This window comes from Hippichthys cyanospilos, chromosome 4 (assembly GCF_059441005.1).
Source record: "Hippichthys cyanospilos isolate Australia breed blue-spotted pipefish chromosome 4, RoL_Hcya_1.0, whole genome shotgun sequence".
NCBI classification, from domain to species: domain Eukaryota; kingdom Metazoa; phylum Chordata; class Actinopteri; order Syngnathiformes; family Syngnathidae; genus Hippichthys; species Hippichthys cyanospilos.
The window spans coordinates 5032807-5053218 of record NC_142372.1 but is presented as its reverse complement, the minus strand read 5'-3'; the positions used below and the strand labels follow the sequence as shown (position 1 = coordinate 5053218).

The following is a 20412-nucleotide window of genomic DNA, read 5'->3' as shown; positions in this document are numbered from 1 at the left end:
TGAATATCTGCGGATTTGTATTGTTTTGGGTCTTTAGTTTATTGATGGTCAAAAATAATTGTCAATTTGTTCTTATTTCAATCTTTTGAAAAAATCTTCAATGCGGCAACTCCAGCACTTAATTTCCACTCTTAATCAGCATTTATTTTAACATTTGGAAGCAACGTTTTGTCTATAAATCAATCTTCTGTCAATTCCAGCAGTATTTTAGTGCAACAAATGGCCAGGCCTGACAAATGCTTTCACACAGTCCAACAACTTGCTCACATTGTTATTTATATGTTAATTGCAGCATTAATTACCAGCATGGCAGAACTCTATTACCGTCACTGAACTTTTCAGTCAGGTTGCCAGCCCGCTCCTTCTCACCCGGCGTTGAGCCAGTGGAGCCTGGCCTGCCGCGTCGTCCTCGATGGCGTCAACCGGAGTGCATTCTTGTGCTGAGAGGAGCAAAGCTGAGCGTGGATTGAGCAGCTTTTTGGCAGCTCATCCATCTGCTCAGTCAGCACTCATTTGGAAGAGCATTCCGTCTATTTGAGATGACGTGACAGGAAAAGAAGGACGGTTTTACGAGGACACCTCAGGAGGATGTTTTTTTTTACACCCAGACAGGACAGATCCACAGAGCATAAACATGATTAATTACTGTTAACACTAAGCAAAATTGCATAAATTATGCGTTCTTTTAATATACAAGCACGTATGACAACATATACTGTATATAAAGTACAAACACACAATTAGCAATTATTATAAACCGCAATCCTACCACAACATATACGAGTAGTGCGCCCCCAAATACCAAGGCGAGGTGCGTGAGCATTTATATATTTATCATGTCAGCACAACAGCACTGATAAGGTGTGAGGCCTTCATGAATATTTCAAGGCGCAATTCGTGATTCCAGTAGGCCGAGCGCCTCATTTACATAGTAAAGTAAAGAAAGACCCCAGGGCAGCGTTGACATTCCAGCTTTGGACGAAACACAACATTGCGTCATACGCACGCACACACACACACTCCTTACAAATACAACTACTACAAACCACCGGATTAAACATGTATTCCCAGTGCAACCTTAAGTCCTCGGTTGTGATTTGTACTGCACTGACTACACCTAATTTTTTAAGGTGCAGATCGGTGCCAAAATGGAATCGAATCGATAGTAATTTACCAAAAATACCTAAAGTAACTAACAAAATCAAGAATTGAATTGATAAAACTTGTAATACAACGCAACGACCTCAAGAAACTAAACTTGTCCGTCATTTGTCAGGCGTTGGTCTACTCTGTCTGCACTCATTCTACTTAGTTTTTCAGTTAAGTACTTACACTTAAAGTCAACACCATGTTTGTTTTTCTATAGTTACACTGCAATTGAAACACAACAAAGTAATATAAGTGTAGCACGAAAACAAAGCCAGCTGAGGCGTCTAACCCCAGGCTAAAAAAAAAACATATTTATTATCCTCTATCTGATCGAATGCAGGGGACGAGAGTGCAATTCGAAATAATGCTCACTAGATGGCATTATCATGCTTGACTCAAATGGTTGATGCCGGTTCTCATTTATAACTGCCTGCCCGACAACAATAGAAGACAGTTTCATTTACATTTGTTTAAATCTGTCTACATTTCATCTATCACACGCACTACGAGTAAACCAAAGTATTGCTGAGGTTGCATTTACTAAAAAAAAGTCTTTAATTAAGGACTTAAACACTTCTATCTTGCATTTCCTGGCCGAGAGTGCGTCAGTGCTCTCCTCTGATTATTTTCATCTGCCAACGAAATTTTTTATAAAGAAGTGAAGTTTCGTGAATCTTTTGTTGCAATGGATTTTTTTTCTGCTATAAAATGCCACAGGCAATGAAATAGACGTCGTTTTAAACAATTCTCATGTGAGTGCTAATTAGCCACACGTCTCCTCTCCATGACAGAGAGTTACGTCCTGGCCTCCCCCCCGTAGGCACTTGGACGCTCTCCTCCACGGCCCGCGTTGACAATGTGCACTGACCTCGTCGGCAATGCTGAAGCTCTGCCTTGGCGTGACGTCAGCTGGCACTCTCCCCGCTCCGTGCCGGGCCCGGTCCGGCCCGGGCAGGTCTGGAGAGACGCAGAAAGAAGCCTGCAGTCAGCTCGCAGGCAGGTCAGATGTCAGCTGCCTTAGGTCGCTACGCTATCATTTGTTATAGTTAACTTTTCCGAGAGGAGGCAAAGTCAGAGTTGCGATGCCTCGCAAGCAGCCGAGGAAAATGTTCGACCCAAATACAGCGAGTCTCGGGTCAGGATCGAGGTCAGTGCCTCAACTTGGCCCGTGTTGTGACCACGAACTGTGAAGTAAGAGAAAAGCGGTGAATTTCTCGCACCCTTTTCCAGATCTGCATCAAAATGAAACAGAAGTTTCAATTTTGCAATAGTGATTAAAGAAAAAAACAAAATTATGCAACTAACGACGACAAAAATTTACGATTCATAAAATCAACCATCGTACTGAATGAAACCAACGAAGAAATTAAACTAACAAATGACTGAACAAACAAAACAAATAAAACACCAACCAACAAAACTAACAATTTTGTAAACCCAAATGCAAAGTATCACAAAAACTACACGATTGAACACATCATTTATAAATAACATAGAAACTAAGCAACCAACAAATCCAATGAACTAAAAAGATGACTAATCAAACAAATAAACTCTACAAGTAAAAAAGGCGAATAAAAAAACAAACATTTTTCAATAGTTCAGGCTAGAGTCACTACAAAGTCAAAGGTAGGCAGAGCTGCATTGAGCTTTGTGAAATGCACATAAGTAACATTAATGCCCACACACGCACACACTTGATTGTATACATATATTGATATATACATATATTAGTGCTGTCAAAAGATTTTCCATAATAGCGATTCGCCACATTTTTCAATCACATTTTCTTGATTCAAACAAAATCTTATAAAAAGTAAAATTGGCTTTCAAAGACTGTTGCATCAACTTTCTTTAATCTTCCGACATGATAGTTTTTTCCCCTATAAAATACAACTGTTAAATTTTTCCTTTATTCAGCTTTTTAATGTAAAACTATGTAAACATATATCCCTGCCTTTTTATTTGTGCCAGTGACTCTCCCCGAAATCTGGATAGAAAGTTATATATATATATATATATATATATATATATATATATATATATATATATATATATATATATATATATATATATATATATATATATATATATAATATACACTTTTAATATTAGATTTTAATATGATTTTATTTGATCAGGTAAAGCTTTTTTTTTTTTTAACTGGCAAAATTAATTTTCTGTAGTTAGCTGCACCTTTCTTTGCATGAACTTGAGAAGTTTACCACCCTGCATTTTTCTGGCAGAGGCACTCCTGCCTGTCGGATTTCTACCGGAATCTTCCGTTACACGCTGCTGTTTGCTGCCAAGCCAGCTGGCAGCTGGTGGCCGCGGCGATTACCCCCGAAGAGTTGGTTAATTATCAGTTGCTTAGTGTCATTGGCTCTTCCGAAAGGTGCGATCTACATTCAAGCTATTATTATTATTATTGAATCAGAGATGCATGACAAGCATATTTAAAGGCATGTGTGGTAGTCAAATCCGTCCTGATGGAGGCACTGCAGCTCCGCGTTTCTACTGAGGAGCTCCTGCTGTAGCTGCTTTGAGTCTGTCAAATATTTTCCAAGTCGATGTGAGCTTTGTTCTTGATACACAAGGAAGTGCGCGCCGTGCTAAAAGCTACAAAGGAGAATATTGGTGAATTTTGCTTGGCCGGGGTCAACGATGAAGCGCTTTATCCCTCTGTTGATTTCATTGAAGTACTCAATACTGTTGTGAAATATCAAAATTTAACAAGTTCTTTGGTTTAAACTCTTTTACGTGACATTAGGGCTGCATGATTAGGGACAAAATAATAATCACGTATATTTTGGTTCATATTGAAATCACGATATTAATTACGGTTATTCATCATGTTTGTTCAAACATGTCAATTTATTGCCCTTTTTTTAAAACAAGCAGAATAAAAACAAGGCATCAAGGCTTGATACTTACAAATAATACTAATAAGCTAAAATAGACAAAAGTAAATAGGGCAACACTGCTAACTTACTTGCTGAGTGCAAACCAATTTAAAAAAAAATGAAGACTACTTAGAACCAAGCACATTATTTACTTTTAAGCAAATTTTAATCAATTAGCAGTCAAAATGTCATTTCAAACCAAATATATATATATATATATATATATATATATATATATATATATATATATATATATATATATATATATATATATATATATATATATGAATTCGGTTTGAAATGACATTTTGACTGCTAATTGATTAAAATTTGCTTAAAATTAAATAATGTGCTTGGTTCTAAATAGTCCAAGCTCATTTTGACTGCTAATTGATTAAAATTTGCTTAAAAGTAAATAATGTGCTTGGTTCTAAGTAGTCATTGGTTTGCACTGTTTAAACCAAAGAACTTGTTAAATTTTGATATTCCACAACAGTATTGAGGAATAAAGGGCTTTATTTAAATTCAATATATATATAAATTTAATATATATAATATATAAATATTCTCCTTTGTAGCTTTTAGCTATATATATATATGACTCTATCAAGACTACACAGAAAAGCTAAGGGGCATAAACATGTTTTTGATCAAAAGATAGCGCTTAAGTTTGCCTTTTTGTTGGACTAAAATCATTGGTGATGGGCGGTAAACGTGGTTATGGAAACCTCGACTTTTCAACACCACGGTAAACCGTCAAAGCGAATATCGGCCCACGCCTAATGGCACCGCGGACAAAGATGCATGGTGACAGAGTTGGCATCAATTGTGATCTCCACCATGTTTCTGTCAACAGAGGTCAAACATCGTTTCCGAGCAAAACCGGAAGGGACATCGGCAATCTATTTGCTTTTTGCGCACACCTGATAAATGACTCTCATTTCTTCCGCCTTTCATCTTCCCCCACGTCGCCGCTCGTCCGCCTCAAAGCCTCGCTGTTTTCGCCCACTTAAAGCCGATAATGAAATGTATGCGCGAGGCGAAGCAGGTGATTAATCAGAGCAGATGTGCCCGCCCGGCGTCCGGTGCCAGAGCGCGTCAGTCCGCCGGATCGCACGCTGTCGTCGCCTTTAGCGCAAAGGGGGGTTTGGGGGGGGGGGGGGGGGGGGGGGGGGGGGGGACCCCGAGCTTGGAGCCTCGCACCTCCTTGCCAGCGTGTGCGGCGGCCAAAGCTTATTACAATTAATTAACCGCACTCCAAATGTCCTCCAAGGCATCTTGTCTTGTCTTTCGGGCAGCCTGTAGACGTCTGCTGTCATAACAAGACAATCCCGCGGCTCAACATTGCCAAATAAATCGCTATTGGCTTTTTCGAGGCAAATCCTCCAAACGATCAATCGTCAAGCGTCTCTTGTAAGCAGGGATGCTCCGATTTCGATGACAGGATCGGAAATTTTCCTCGAATCGGAATCAGATGAAAAAGTGACCTTTGTTGTTGGTCAATCTGGCAGTATTTTAGCCAAGGGATGGTAGTGCGATAACTAAATGGTTGTGCTATGATGCGGTCACCATCTGGGTGAAATTTCAGCTCCGAGCAGTATTTTTACAATTTTTTGGTCTTTTTTTTCCCAGGTCATTCTGATAGTAATTTTCGTCAGGTAGTGTGATAACTAAGTAGTTATGCCGTATTTAACTTTGACATGTTGCCGCCATCTGGGTGAAATTTCAGCTCCCCAGTGTCTTCTTTCCATGCTTTGACTTTGATGTGAAATGCCTTTGATGTAACATGTTAATGAATGAGCGTTAATCATGCAATTTGTTTTTTAAATGTAGCTGACCTCCAAAATTGGAATGGTGGGGATTCAGCTGGGCGGGATCGGACAGATTTTTTTTCTTTTTTTTTCCTGGGTTTGTTGTTTACTATGGTCTATTTGAATCATTTTCAAGATTCAAGATTCCAGAGTTTTACTGTCATATGCATATTAATACCACACAATAAAATTCTTATTCTGTTCACTTCCCCGAGCAGACTACATTCCATAATTGAGCAAATAATAAGGTAGGCAATAAAAAACAAGTGAGCAGCGATTGGTCATTCTCTTAGCACTGAGCAACTGTGATGTCATTTTAAGTTGACAGCAAGCGGCAAAATGGCCGAACAAGGTTAATTTTATTATTTATTACACCGATAGAATATCAAGTTTTAACTAATGTGGATTGCTTAGCACAAAAGGAATTTTTTTATAAAAATGTGGGGTTGACTTCCCCTTTAAACGACCAAGGATTTGACTTTCTGTCATAGCATGCAGGTGGAGCACTTTAACTTTTGCGTAGGGGTGTTAGCGATTAGCATGCGCAGCGCGGTGTCATTAGTAAGTTTTTAGGCTTTAGGAAAGTTTGTCTCTGCTGCCTGAAAAAGAAAGTTTAAGAGGTTCTGACATTCTGAGTCAGGAAGTTAATCCTGATCTTGCTAGCAAATATCCCGTTGTTTTTCAATGCTGAGCTTTCACTTTTCAGTGCAAGTACAAGCCGGCAGCAGTTAACCCTTTTGGCTCGCAAGCGCAGTTGGCACTTTCCATGAAACATTGGAAGGATCAGCCTTCCGCGCGTCATAAATCAAATTTTCATCATAACCTGCCGGGCTTCTTCAGTATGCGCGGCATCCATAAAAATGGTTCTAGTCGGCCGTAAAGTCAAAAGGGAAAACTAAAATGTGGATTTAATTTCGAATATTCCGCTAATTCTTCAAGACAGAAATGTCTCCGCATAAATGTGTCACATGTGAAACATTCCCCAGAATATATAAATATATATTTATAACAAATGAGTAATTTCCCTATCGTCAAGGCTGGAAAGAAACCCACGGGGGTTTAACTGTGAAAGGAAATGTAATTTTTGGAATTTAATGAGGTAATTGCTCTTTTTTAGGGGAGAAAAAAAAAGTGCGGTAATGAAGAAAGTAAAATATTTTTAATCGAAATAATTCATTGATTCTTTTCTATCCTTGCAGCCATTTCATCTCCCATTAGTTTTTCCATGCCTCCACTTGTTTGTCTCACTCCATCAAGCGTGCGTTTTTGCCCTCCGTCCATACACTCATCACCATCTTTCAACTGTTGTGATTAAATTCTTATACAGCAGACTTGACTCTCCATACTGACATATTTGCCAATTTGCACATCCCTGAAGTATCATTATGCCTTTTGAAGACGATTGGCTAAGGCATAGGTGTCGAAATATAGTCCTTGAGGGCCGGTATCATGCATGTTTTTGAACCCTCCCTCTCAAACACATCTGATTCAAGTGATCAGGATCATTTTCAAGCCCCTGTTAATGAACTAATCATTTGAATCAGGTGTGTTGGGGAGAGAAAACCGGAAAACATGCAGGATACCGGCCCTCGAGGACTGGAGTTTGACACCTACGGGCTAAGGCAATCATCGAAGTCTCTGAATGGCTTGCAAATGGCATAAGTTGGGCGAACGGGCCACACGGTGGTTTTGGGGCGTCGACACAAAAATTACCATTGTGTCCCGTTCCCGAGTTGCCGTAAAATCATGGGAAATACATGACAAAAAGTTGGTTTTTCAACATGTCCAAAATTGACATTTCCAATTTTGCATGGCAGTAAACAAGCCCGACATGGGCTATATATGACACCTATAGGAGGTACCTCTCGACCTCCCGTTTGACGGCTTTTAGAAGGAACGGCAGCATGGCATTTTGAAAGTCGTCATGTTTTGACAATCTAAGCAATATTTTAGCCACCTAGTGTTTTCAAAACCGTTTCATCTGGTGTTTGCAAAAAAACCAAAAATGCCCAAGTTGGGTGAACATTTCCTTGCCTTTGTTAGATGTATCGAGATCAATAACCGAAATTGGTCGAAACTGACACCGGAAAAGTTAAACCGCAAAAGTCACCAGCATCGAGCGCGGACTTTTTTTGTGGTATCTATTGGCGAGCGAGGGAGAGCGGCGTCGGCTGGCTTGACAGGCCGTAAAGCCGCGAGCGGTTTAATGCGTCGTGAAATTGACACTGCGCACCGCGCGCGACCTTGAATCATTTGCTTAACGGAATCTCTGTCGCGCACACACACATGCGCAGACTACACCTCCTTCATTATTGCAGATAATGAAAATGAGGTGCAAAGGGAAAAAAAAAAATGACATTGAGGCGCTCAAAGAGGAAATCAGCCTAAGTGAGTAGGCGGCGGGAGTGTAAGCGATGCCCTACATGGACGCACCCCTCACCTTCTCTGTCAGTCGACAAGACGGGCTTACCTGCTTAACAGCCAAAAGGTGTTCGCAATCCCATTTGAAGGCTTCTCTGTGGATTTAGCCACTTTGTAAATTCAAATCAGTCTCACCCCCCCCCGTGCGGTGCCGGGACAAGGGAGGAGGCGGACTTAATATAAAACCTAAATCCCATTAGAGACGGACGTGGAGAAAATGAGGGGCTGCCACAGAACAGAGAACTCTTTGATGGGGGTCAGAGATGGTGTCCCACATTGCGGCGGATTTTTTTTTTTTTCCTCCTCTCGTCAAAAGTGGGAAATGGCCAGAAGTGAAATGTATCATTACAAGACGTGTGGAAGGGGTAGATGACTTATCTGCCAGCGACCTGGCTCTTCTGGGTAATAAGGCATGCATGAGAAGCTGTCTGCCCTCCTCTTGGACGGCCGGATCCGTGTTGCCCGCCGTCCCCGCACGCTCTCTGCAGCGCTGGCCCTCTTGTATAATTAGTCTCCTGAAGCATGTAGGATGTGCCACTGGCTCACCTCCGTTACTTTCTTTGATCCATATCTGTCCCGCTGTAGCATCCGTCCAGCAGGGGGCGTAGCGGTACGTGTATTCAAATCTTCCGAATTTCTACTTTGGCATCTGATAAAAAACAAACGGATGAGAACATATATTTTTGGATGACTGTAGTAAGCACACGGTAAATGAGTAGAATAGGCAATTTTGTTGGTTTCCACGAAAAAAGTGCACGCGGCACAAAATCCTTGTGGCATTATGTTACAAATTATGGAAATGTCTTTGATTTCTGTAAAAGAATCGATGGGGGGGAAAAAAACACTAGGGAGCTGAAATTTTAGGCGGATGATTAAACGTGAAATTTTAAAATTCAATGATTCTGATATATCTTTGTGATTGCAGCTGGTCATGTGAGATTTTGTGCATTGTCCAAATTTTGGAACATATAAAACCATTCTAATTACAATTTTGAGATGCATTTTCATAGGTTTTATGACATTTGATTTTCTTGCGATTTTTGCAACATTCCGTTGAGCGGCGTTCAAACTATGTCAGCAAACAGAAAATTCTTTTTTGACTTGAGTTTCACCTCAAGACAGTAGGTGGTGGTAGAGACCAGTTAATGGCTATTTCTTAAAAGTGTCATCACAAGACAGACCATACCATTTTTCAATTTTTTTGTTTGTGTTAAGAAAATTTAACCTCCGTATGCAGAACAGAACAATTTGAGTAGTTGAGGGGAAAAAAAACGTAAATAACCTGAGTTATTAGGCCTTTAAAAGCATTTACAAAATTAGGAAACAATGCAAGATGCTTAGACTTTATGGACAAAATTTGCCACTTTAGATTCTCATAGCTCGCTAGTGTTGAGTAGTTGCCGCAAATCCTTCTTCGGGGTTGAAACGAGTTACTCAGCAACAATGCTATGTCCTGTTTTGGTTGAAAAGTCCACCTTGAAGGAAGCGCATTCATCTTTGGTCCTGGCATTAGAGCTCATACTAGCAATTGTCCTGCTATTATTATTGACCTTAAAACTCATTCACAGCCATTGACAGCTGTTATGTCAAAGACGCAAGTTAACATAAGATTGGCAGCGATGAATTTTAACAATGACTCTGGAAATAGCAATTGCCCTAATAGCTTAGCTATATTCAAGCTACTGGCTATCATCCTGGTATTTTGAATGTTAATAGCAATGGAAAAAAAAAAAAAGAAAAAAATGGCGGCTGACTGTTGAAGGATTCTGAAAATCATAATGTACTTATTTGAACAGAAGTTTCGAATGGCTTCTAAAGGCGAGGACCCCGCTTGGCCTTCGCATCGCTGTTGCCGTGGCGATGAAGATGAGTGGAAATACAAGTTTGTCATGAGAGAGCGCATAGTGGGAAGACAACAGCGCACACGAGTACACTTGCCAAAGTCACGGGCGACGTGCCAGAGCGTGTTCAAATGGAACACTTGGGATCGACTTGTACATGTTGACTCTCTGATACGGCTAAAATGCAGTTTTACACTTAAAAGTTTCACCGGAAAGCAACTCTTGAGCCAAAAATGATTATATACGTCGCTGCAGAATTTCTGCAGAGGGGAAATCATTTCAAATGATTTTTTTTATTGGCTTTACAAGGCATGTCAAGTATGCGTGATGGATATTAAGGTTATTGTAGTTTGCCGTTTTGGACAAAAGTAAACCCATGGACTCTCTAAACCAAGACTCGCACGCCGACGGTCCCGAATAGTGTTTAAATGACTTTTTAGGTTTTGTTCAAGAGTGCCAGGTTTTGTTTGACTTACATCAACGATTTTATGACAGAACAATCGCCATAAATCAAAACGAAAACGCCAAATACGTAATACATTGATGTCAGTGCAATATCCTTACCGAGCTTTTATTTTAAAGCGCTGGCTAAGTTCCGATTAGTTTGACACGTTCAAGTCTCTGGTAGCTACTGACTTAAAGATGAGACATATGGTGCATTCAAATGCAGTCAGACATTTCAAAATATAGACTAAAAGGCCATCAATGTATTAAACATTAATAACAGTCATAATAATAGTGAATAATAGTATATAATAGAATAGAATAATAGTATAGAATAATAGTAATAATAGTGAAAAATATTTTAGTATCCTTTAGTAAAACAGGGTTGCTTCCGATCCTTGTGATAAACCTGCAACAAAAGCTCCACAAAACAAAAAAAATGCTCGTCAAATTAAGTCAAAAACTGCTCATTGTAAATGAAGAAATAAGTTGACGTAAACAAGTCAATGATATAATAAACCCCATTACAAGTTTTAAGTTTAGTAGTGCGAAAAAGACCATCTGAAGCATAATAATGATATTAATGCTACACAAGTCTTATTTAAGCCATGTTAGCAATTATGAAGCTATTTTTGGGCATAACAATCACATGCTAGCATAGACAAAAAAAAAAAAACTGCACACAAAGCTAAATGTGATGCAACAATCATGTACAATCAATGCAACGAATAGAATGGTGAAAGTAAATCTATTGAAAGTGTGTTTCGTTTAAACTCAGGCATCGTTATATCATGACCAGAAAAGTATAAATCATTTGAATGCATCCTGCAGGGAGGCTGAAGATGAACTTGCCAAATGTTCCTTCAAAAGAAAGTAAGAAGAAAAGGAAACTTTACTTTCCGCAAGACTTTAAACCTCAAAGATTCTCATTTCCATTTCAAATACGCACCATGTACCTTTTGACTTTGACATATTTCTCGTTTGTAGTAATGATTTGTGATTTAATGCAGTCTTCCACGGTGCTCTTTTGGCGGCCCGCAAAAAACAAGGCGCGTGTAAAAGAGCAGCTGGACTTTCTTGAAATAACGTCTGACCACAATTACTGCCCCTGATGGATTGCCACCGCCTCAGAGATCAGCTGTTTTTGTGCTGCTCCGAGACAATTACTGCATTAAAGTACGGTGGGGATGCCCTCAAGGCCAACGGGCTAACATTGTCAACTGGAGGTGGGTTTACCCTATGAAGCTCTCATATGCTTGAGTGCTATTATGTGTGTGTGTGAAATAACCTTATACTACCAATTACACATCGGTCACTGATTTTGGAACACTTTACTCCCCATGGGAAATAATCAGGGCCAAACTATCACCAGAAAAAAAACAAAAACACTGCATTTACAGGCATATTGCGGTAAAGAAAGCCATATTTGAGCTATTCAAGTTGTAGCATGCAAAACAATCACTTTCAAATTTGTATAACCGAACAATTATTCACACAATTGCACGTCTGACATAATACGCACATGCCCGTTGCATCAAAATCATCACAACCAGAGCCAGGTGTGACACCACAATCACACACCTATGATGCCAAAATGATCACTTATAACAATCGCACTCTTGCATCATCAAAACATTAGCTCTCAAATCTATGAGGGGTTATAATCTCATGCTCACATCAAAACGATTACCAGAACACGCGTGTGAAATCAGAGTAACCACTAAGAGCTATGGCTGACATAATCATACATCGAAACAATCACTTGGAAATACAAGTATTTAGAGTGTAATAGTCACATGCTTGTGTATTTTTTGTGTGTGATATTATAAAAAAGTACAGTCAGAAGGATCGCCTTCAAATGGATGCATAATAATTATACATGTATGGTGTGAAAACAATCACGCTCAGAGCTATGTGTGACACACTGTTGGTTGCTCAAAACAATCACACGTTGCGATACAAGTATTTGGGACATAAGAATCACATACTTGTGCAGACAAAATAAGCAGAGTACTCTCAAATGTATCCAGTATAAAAAAAAAGTGTATTGTCAAAACAATCACCCTCCAAACTGTTTGGCATAACAATAATACACATCTGACATAGGTGTCGAACTCCAGTCCTCGAGGGCCGGCATCCTGCATGTTTTCCGGTTTTCTTTCCCCAACACACCTGATTCAAATGATTAGCTCATTAGCAAGCTCTGCAGGAGCTTCAAAATGATCCCAATCATTTGAATCAGGTGTTTTTGAGGGAAAAGGTTTGAAAACATGTAGGATACCGGCCCTCGAGGACTGGAGTTCCACACCTGTGGTTTAGAACCAATCCCTCTTTTTCCATCTATTGTCAAAACATAACAATATGGTGTCAAAACAATCACCTTCAAAGCTATGTATGGCATAACAATTATATACGTACGGTGTCAAAACAATCACCTTCAAAGCTCTGTATGGCATAACAATTATACACGTACGGTGTCAAAACAATCATGCTCAGAGTTAGTTGGTCAAAACAATCACTCTTTGGGATACAACTATTTGTGACATAAGAATCACACTCGTGAATAGTCAAATAATCAGTCGGTGATTCAAGAATTTGTGGCATAACAATCACATGCTCGTTTAGACAAAATTACTCATATTTATATGTAGTATAAAAAAGTACACTGTCAAAATCATCACCCTCAAAAGTGTTTGACATAATAATATACACCTGGTTTAATTAGACAAATAAAACAAACACTCAAAATAACGGCAACAATAATTAGTAGTCGACACAAAACGGCGTCTACCACAACATTTCTACAAGGCCCAAACCAAACAGGAAGTCAATCATTTTCCTCTCAACGAGGCATTTTGGGTACATTTCAAAAGTCCAAAGTTTGATGATAGTTTTGCTGTAGTCTGATTGGCACTACACCACGACAAACACGCTCGCCATTATTTCACATGTGACATTTACATTCCGCCTCGATTCATCTTGGCTCCCTCCAATTATCATCATTGTGACGACGATGTAGCACATTGGGCCGGGAATGACATTGCGCCTTTAAAGCTTGCAAATTCCATCTCAGCGCCTTAATTAATTCCATAAATCATTATTAATAACATTTAAAGCATCTGCATGCTTATAATCACCGCACTCAATCTTTTGGTGTCAACTTTGATTGCCAACCGCGTACTTCTCTAATTGACCTTGTCCAGTTGGGAAAGAGCAGACAATATTGCGCCTTTTTTTCTTTAACTCTCGATCATCATTCCTTCTTCAAATGAAGAGCAGTTTGTAGAGCAGATTGGATTTCATCGACGTGCGCGTGAAAAGAGCTGACACGGACGCTTCACTTCAAAAACACTCAATATGCTAAATGAGTTTTTTTACCCTTTTCCATCTGTAGCTAAAAGATTATACTTTTTGGAATATCTTGTTTGTTAAAGGGGAAGTTAACACACAGATTTTATTTTACAATATTATATTCTACTCAACACTGTTCTGTCCTCCCAAATACACAAATACACCAAACATTAGTATAAATATGCAAAAAAATCACATCTTACCAAATGTACACATCTGTGCAAATGAAATCAACTATACAACTACAAATATATTCGCTTCAATAGAAAGGATTGATAAGCCACAAACGAAAATGCTAATGAGCTAGCATGAAAAATGCTAACGAGCTAGCACGAAAATGCTAACGAGCTAATATATACAAAGCAGCACCGGATAACATGCTAATAAAAACTGACATTCGCTAGCATATTATCTACAGTGACTGGGGATATTAACGTAAATAATATCCACCCCCCCCCCCAAAAAAAAAAAAAAAAAAAAAAACAACAATTCAAGGACACTCGTGGGCCAGCTCTCATAACGACAGACAGGAAACGTGTGGCGTCATAAACCAACCACTGCAACACCTCCCCTGCCCTTCAGAAACGCACCGCCAATAGCGACCAGAGACGGCGCTAAAAAACAAAAACCAAGGCACAAGTCTATAACGCCATCATCGAGACTGATATTGTGCTTGTGGAATATGAAATAAGCAGCGAAATTCACCTGTTTTTAGTCCATCTCTGGGGGCGGTCCTGTCGCCTGAAAAAGACATCACAGCTGCGAAGGGGTCAGGTCCCGACCAATCACGGCTTAGCTTTCATATGCCACATAAATTAGCTCAGAAAGTGAGCTGTGACTGGTTGTTACCTGAGCCCTGACCGACTGTGATGTCATTTCCAGGTAACTGCCATAAAAAAATGGCTGCCTTCTGAGAGGGATAACAATTTTGCTGCTTAACCTTTTAATGGCCACTGTACCTATTTGGAACACTTACTTGAACACTTTAACTTTTAGACAATTGCTAGGGAGTGAACATCGACTTATTAAACCTTTGCTCGTACCTATAACTAACAAGATGCAAAGCTTTTTTTTAAAACAACCCTCGCTAATACCATATTTCTGGTGATTTTTTGAAAGCTTGCAATGATTTTTTGTTTTTGGTCAGATTGTGTTTCTTTGTGAACATAATCAGGAAACGTGTTGCATGAAAAAAATAAAGAGAAACAAGACGTTTATTGTTTATTATTTAAGCTATTATTTGAGTTAAAAAAAATTACATTTTGAATATTTTTAATAACTTTTATGTTTGTCTCCTTGACAACAAGGAAATGCTATTTTTTTTTTCCCAATGCAAATTTTTTTAGCCTGGCCATTAAAGAGTTGTAAGTGAATGAAACCGCACTGTGCTGAATTCCTATAGATTGAAATAACGACGAGGAAGAAACCGTGCGGGTATAAATAAGCCGGTTACATGTATATAAGGCCTTAAATGATGTTCCGCAAACATACTATTAATCAGAAAGTCATTTTAAGTCTAGTGGGGGGTCCACTGAACATATTATGGTAAAGAACATTTTGGGCTTGCTACGTGCACAAAATAAGTGCACACACACGTGTGTGTGTGTATGTGTGTGCTTATGTCATTTAGCATTGTTGTCAGTGGGTAATAAATCCTCATCACGTCAGGTGCATCCTGTTAGCGTGGTGACAGCTTTTTAATAAGCAGTGTGCGGTCCTGAATGCGTGCTTGACATTTACCCCCCCCCATACACACACACACACACACACACACACACACACACACACACACACACACACGGTCCTCTGTCTGTCGGTCAGTCAGCCTAGCATACATAATACCGTACATTTATGAGAACTGTCGTGCAATTGCTGGGTGCAGTTGTTTAGCTAATTTTGTCAACTAAAAATTAATTGGTAGCCATTTTAAATGTGTGTACCCCAACCCTAGAGCGAAGAGATCCAGCAGCCAATTAGGCGGCGTAAATAACATTTGCTCTATAATTGCTTCGATAAAGATTTATCGCCCCGGTGCGCCATTGTCCTTATGTTAGGGAAAGTGGAGAAAGGGCCAGGACGTTTGGTCCTAAATGCACATTGGAAATCATAGAAATGACACCCAAGGACAATGGTCCTCATGATAATTCAGGAAGGTAAAAATGTATAAAGCAGACATATGTTTTGGCCCACCTCAATTTGAGGCATTTCCCAAGTGTCCTAAGAGCACGTCTCCGATATGCCTTTGCCAAAATACCCCGAGGAGCCCCTATTTCCAATATACTCATACTAATTACTGATTCTAGACATTATTTTGCGTGCCTCAGGAAATTATCCTCTTAATTGGTCAGAATATTATTATCTAAAACAAATAATATGTCTTAGTTTATCTCTTTATGTCAGTGACGTATAGTGACAGGCAGCGCAATTACATATTCGTCCACTAGATGGCTGAAGGAACGCTCGTAAATCAAGGCACCACTGTTAAATCAGAATTGGTCCCCTAACTATAATCCCACACTTGAATGTTTTTTTTTCTCATATTTACCTTTTATAAGCAGTTTTTTAATGCTTAAACACTAGTTCAAATGTATTTTAAAAAGATTATAGCAAGCTAGCTAGAGTGCTATAGCTATGCTGTTGCTAGCTTGTTATAAGCTAGCTCACTAGCTAACAAACAGCTTTCTCGATGAATAATCAGAAACAAAAGGACCTTATTTTAATTCCTACATTTGCGTGTGGCATCCACGTTAAGGAAAAAAAGTATTCAGCAAGCATCAACATTATTTTTTGTTTTTCTCTGAAAGCCATATTTTTTTGAACAATGAACCTTTCACAGTGAAAATACAATGAGACCAACTTGACAGATAAGTAAATTCAACAGAGAAATATTTCTTTGCATTAGGGCTGGCTTTCTCCCTGTAGTTCACCTCTTGTGTGAATAAGAATATTCCCTTTATTATATATCTTTATACTCTCTTACAGCCCACTAGACAGCTCTGTTAGACTTTTTTTTTTGAAACATTAAGTATAAAGAAACCAAAAAGACGTTTTGAATTCATCAAGAGCATAAGTTGATAAGAGGGGGAAGCGTTGGTTAGTGTCAGCGAAGGTAGCGGAATTGTTCTTAAGGTATTTTGAAACAGCCGTAATTGTTCTGAAACATTCTACATCGTTTTTCATCTTGCATTGTTCAAAATTTCACTAACATAAATGACTTCAGAATAGGATGACATAGAACGCGCGTGCTTAGCTTTTGAAAGGTGAGAACTATCACAAAAGAGAGACTATCACAAAAGGCTTGTATTGTTTCTGCAGTTTGTTTGTTTCAGCAACTAGCAAGAGGACAATTAGCTATTGCTTCTCGATTAGCTTGTTTGTCGTCCATAAGTTGCGCTACATTCACGTGCTCTGTTCATACTTGTCAAACAAAGGATGACTGAAAAATTTCAACCCTGTATCATACACATAGTTTTGTCTGCTAATTGAGGACGTGAGCGGTAAATCTTGTGCAACATTTAAATCTTACTTCAAGCCCTGGCACATCTTGGAGGCACTTTTCAGGAAAAATGTTCAGCTCAGGCTCGGTTGTTGTCATGAGTGGCAATTAGGTCAGAAAATCTGTTAAAAAAAAATGAAAAAAAATGATTAAAACACTAAACAGGAACTAAAAACAGGATTAATAAAGATGGTGTTACTGTTGGACAGTTGGAGTGCTTTGGTCCCAAAAAGCAGCATCTCTTCTGCCTCGACTACTTCGAAAACAAACATGTTGGTCGTGCAGGTGAATGTTCAACCCTGTATCATACACATAGTTTTGTCTGCTAATTGAGGACGTGAGCGGTAAATCTTGTGTAACATTTAAATCTTACTTCAAGCCCTGGCACATCTTGGAGGCACTTTTCAGGAAAAATGTTCAGCTCGGGCTCGGTTGTTGTCATGAGTGACAATTAGGTCAGAAAATCTGTTAAAAAAATGGAAAAAAAAATCTGATTAAAAACACTAAACAGGAACTAAAAAGAGGATTAGTAAAGATGGTGCTTTGGTCCCAAAAAGCAGCATCTCTTCTGCCTCAACTACTTTGAAAACAAACATGTTGGTACTGCAGGTGAATGTCGGAGTCTCTTCCCTCTCTGTGTGTATTAATAGCTCCTCAGGAGAGCCGCTGAGGTCTTTGTGTCAGGTTGGATCTCCAGAGGAGGACGACTGGAGTACGGTGGGGGAACTAAATGAAGCGTAAACCGGAGAACGGCGCCATACGCTGCATCTCCAGGGGACGCCGGTGGCGCATTAAGGCGAGCGTCGGTAATGTACAAAACAAATGGAGGGATGCAAAAACTCCCCTTAAGACCAACGCCATAAATCTCCGCACTTGCCGGCGGATGCGAAGCGAGCCCGGACGGGCTTTCCCATCAAAGCGCTCGTTCATTTTGTCCGACGAGGTGCAAATGCGGGCTGTTAAAGCCTTCAACTGATGCAACGGAGAGTAATGGCGCGTGTCAGCAACGGGATTATTCTAATAAAGATGGATTACGGCGGGGGAAAAAGAATACGAGCTGTACGGCGCTATACGACGGACGAACCTCTCGATACAGAAACAAGCTTTGCACTGAAATTGCAGATTATTGCAGAAAGTCCTAAATGCATAGCGTGTGATTGACGTTAGGTTTATTCTTGAAAGCTATGTTACCTATGCTAGTTAAGATAATGTTGTTCTGTTACTTGCTAGGATAAACAAATACTAACTTAAGTAAAGTTGGCAAGATATTGGCAGATTCGGACTTTCGCGATCAATACCTCTCAGACAAAACGTCGTCGAAACACCAAAGTCGCCTTTATACCTCCTTCATAACACGGACTACCAGCTACAATGTCAAAAAAAGACATTTGTAAAATATTTAAACCGTTTCTTTCGGTGAAAAGACGCAATTGATCTCTATGAGCAGCAGAGGCTGGGTGAGCGCGCAAGGGACCGTCTGCAAAATACTAGATGAGGAGGGGGAAAAACAATAACGCCACAATTTGTGATTATGAATTCAACGAACACATCAAAGACATTAACATAATCATATTGAGACAGTGCTTTTGGATAAAAAAAAGCGTTTGTTTAATTTTGGACAATGTTTGTACTTAAAAATCATTAATAAACTGAATATCCATCTATAGCTCCAATATTGTTTAATATAAGGAGTCCAAAATCACTGGGCACATTCATGACATTTTCATGATCACACTACAACACTCGTTTTTTAAATAAATTATTTTGATAAATTTGGGGGATTTATTTTAAATGCTTGTTAATCATTTATACCCTCAAATGAATCAGTGGCTCCCCTTTTTGAGTTGGGGTAAACACTCCTAAATCACTACACCATCAATGAAGTACTCCCAATTATCCAACAACTGCTGGTTTTCTAATAAATTCCTTTGCCTAATTTTAAGAATTTTTTTAAATGCATATTGACCATAATTTGCCAATATATTGATCAATAGCTCTGCTGTTGGTTGAGTTAGAGACTCCAAAATTACCACACAAATCAGTGACATCCCTCCCCTTATGTTACATCCTCTGGTTTTCAAATAAATCCCTCTGCCTAATTTTAAGGATTTTATTTATGATTATTGTTCAATATTTAACCATATATTGATCAATAGCTCTGCTGTTGGTTGTGTTAGGGACTCCAAAATCACCACACACATCAGTGGCATCCCTCCCCTTAGGCTACATTGACTGATTTTGAAATAAAGCCCTCTTCCTATTTTTAAGAATTTTTTTAAATTTATTGATCAATATGTATCAATATATTGATCAATAGCTCTGCTGTTGGTTGGGTTAGGGACTCCAAAATGACCACACACATCAGTGGCATCCCTACCCTTAGGCTACATTCTCTGGTTTTTAAATAAATCTCTTTGCCTAATTTTAAGGAATATTTTATCATTATTGATCAATATTTACCCATAAATTGATCAATAACTCGGCTGTTGATTGATTTAGGGACTCCAAAATCACCAAACACATCAGTGACATCCCTTCCCTTATGCTACATCCTCTGGATTTCAAATAAATCCCTTTGCTTGATTTTAAGGAATATTTTATCATTATTGATCAATATTTAACCATATATTGATCAATAGCTCTGCTGTTGGTTGGGTTAGGGATTCCAAAATCACCACACACATCAGTAACATCTTTCTTCTTACGCTACATTGCCTGGTTTTCAAATAAGTCCCTCTGCCTAATTTTAAGGATTTTTTTATGATTACTGATCAATATATACACATATATTGATCAATAGCTCTGAGTTTGGTAGGGTTAAAGACTCCAAAGTCACCCCAAACATCAGTTACATCCCTCCCCTTATGCTACATCCTCTGGTTTTCAAATAAATCCCTCTGCCTAATTTTAAGGATTTTATTTATGATTATTGATCAATATTTAACCATATATTGATCAATAGCTCTGCTGTTGGTTGTGTTAGGGACTCCAAAATC

At 39.1% G+C, this 20412-nt stretch overlaps 1 long non-coding RNA gene across 1 annotated transcript; it reads right to left on the bottom strand.

Moving 5' to 3' along the window:
• Positions 1–5241: 5241 nt before the first annotated feature.
• LOC148424351 (uncharacterized) lies at positions 5242–18896 on the bottom strand. Its single transcript, XR_015865379.1, has 5 exons — positions 18715–18896; positions 17790–17881; positions 17616–17715; positions 17447–17538; positions 5242–8933 (listed from the first exon to the last, which is right to left on the bottom strand). It is a non-coding gene; the product is annotated as an uncharacterized LOC148424351 (long non-coding RNA).
• Positions 18897–20412: the final 1516 nt, after the last annotated feature.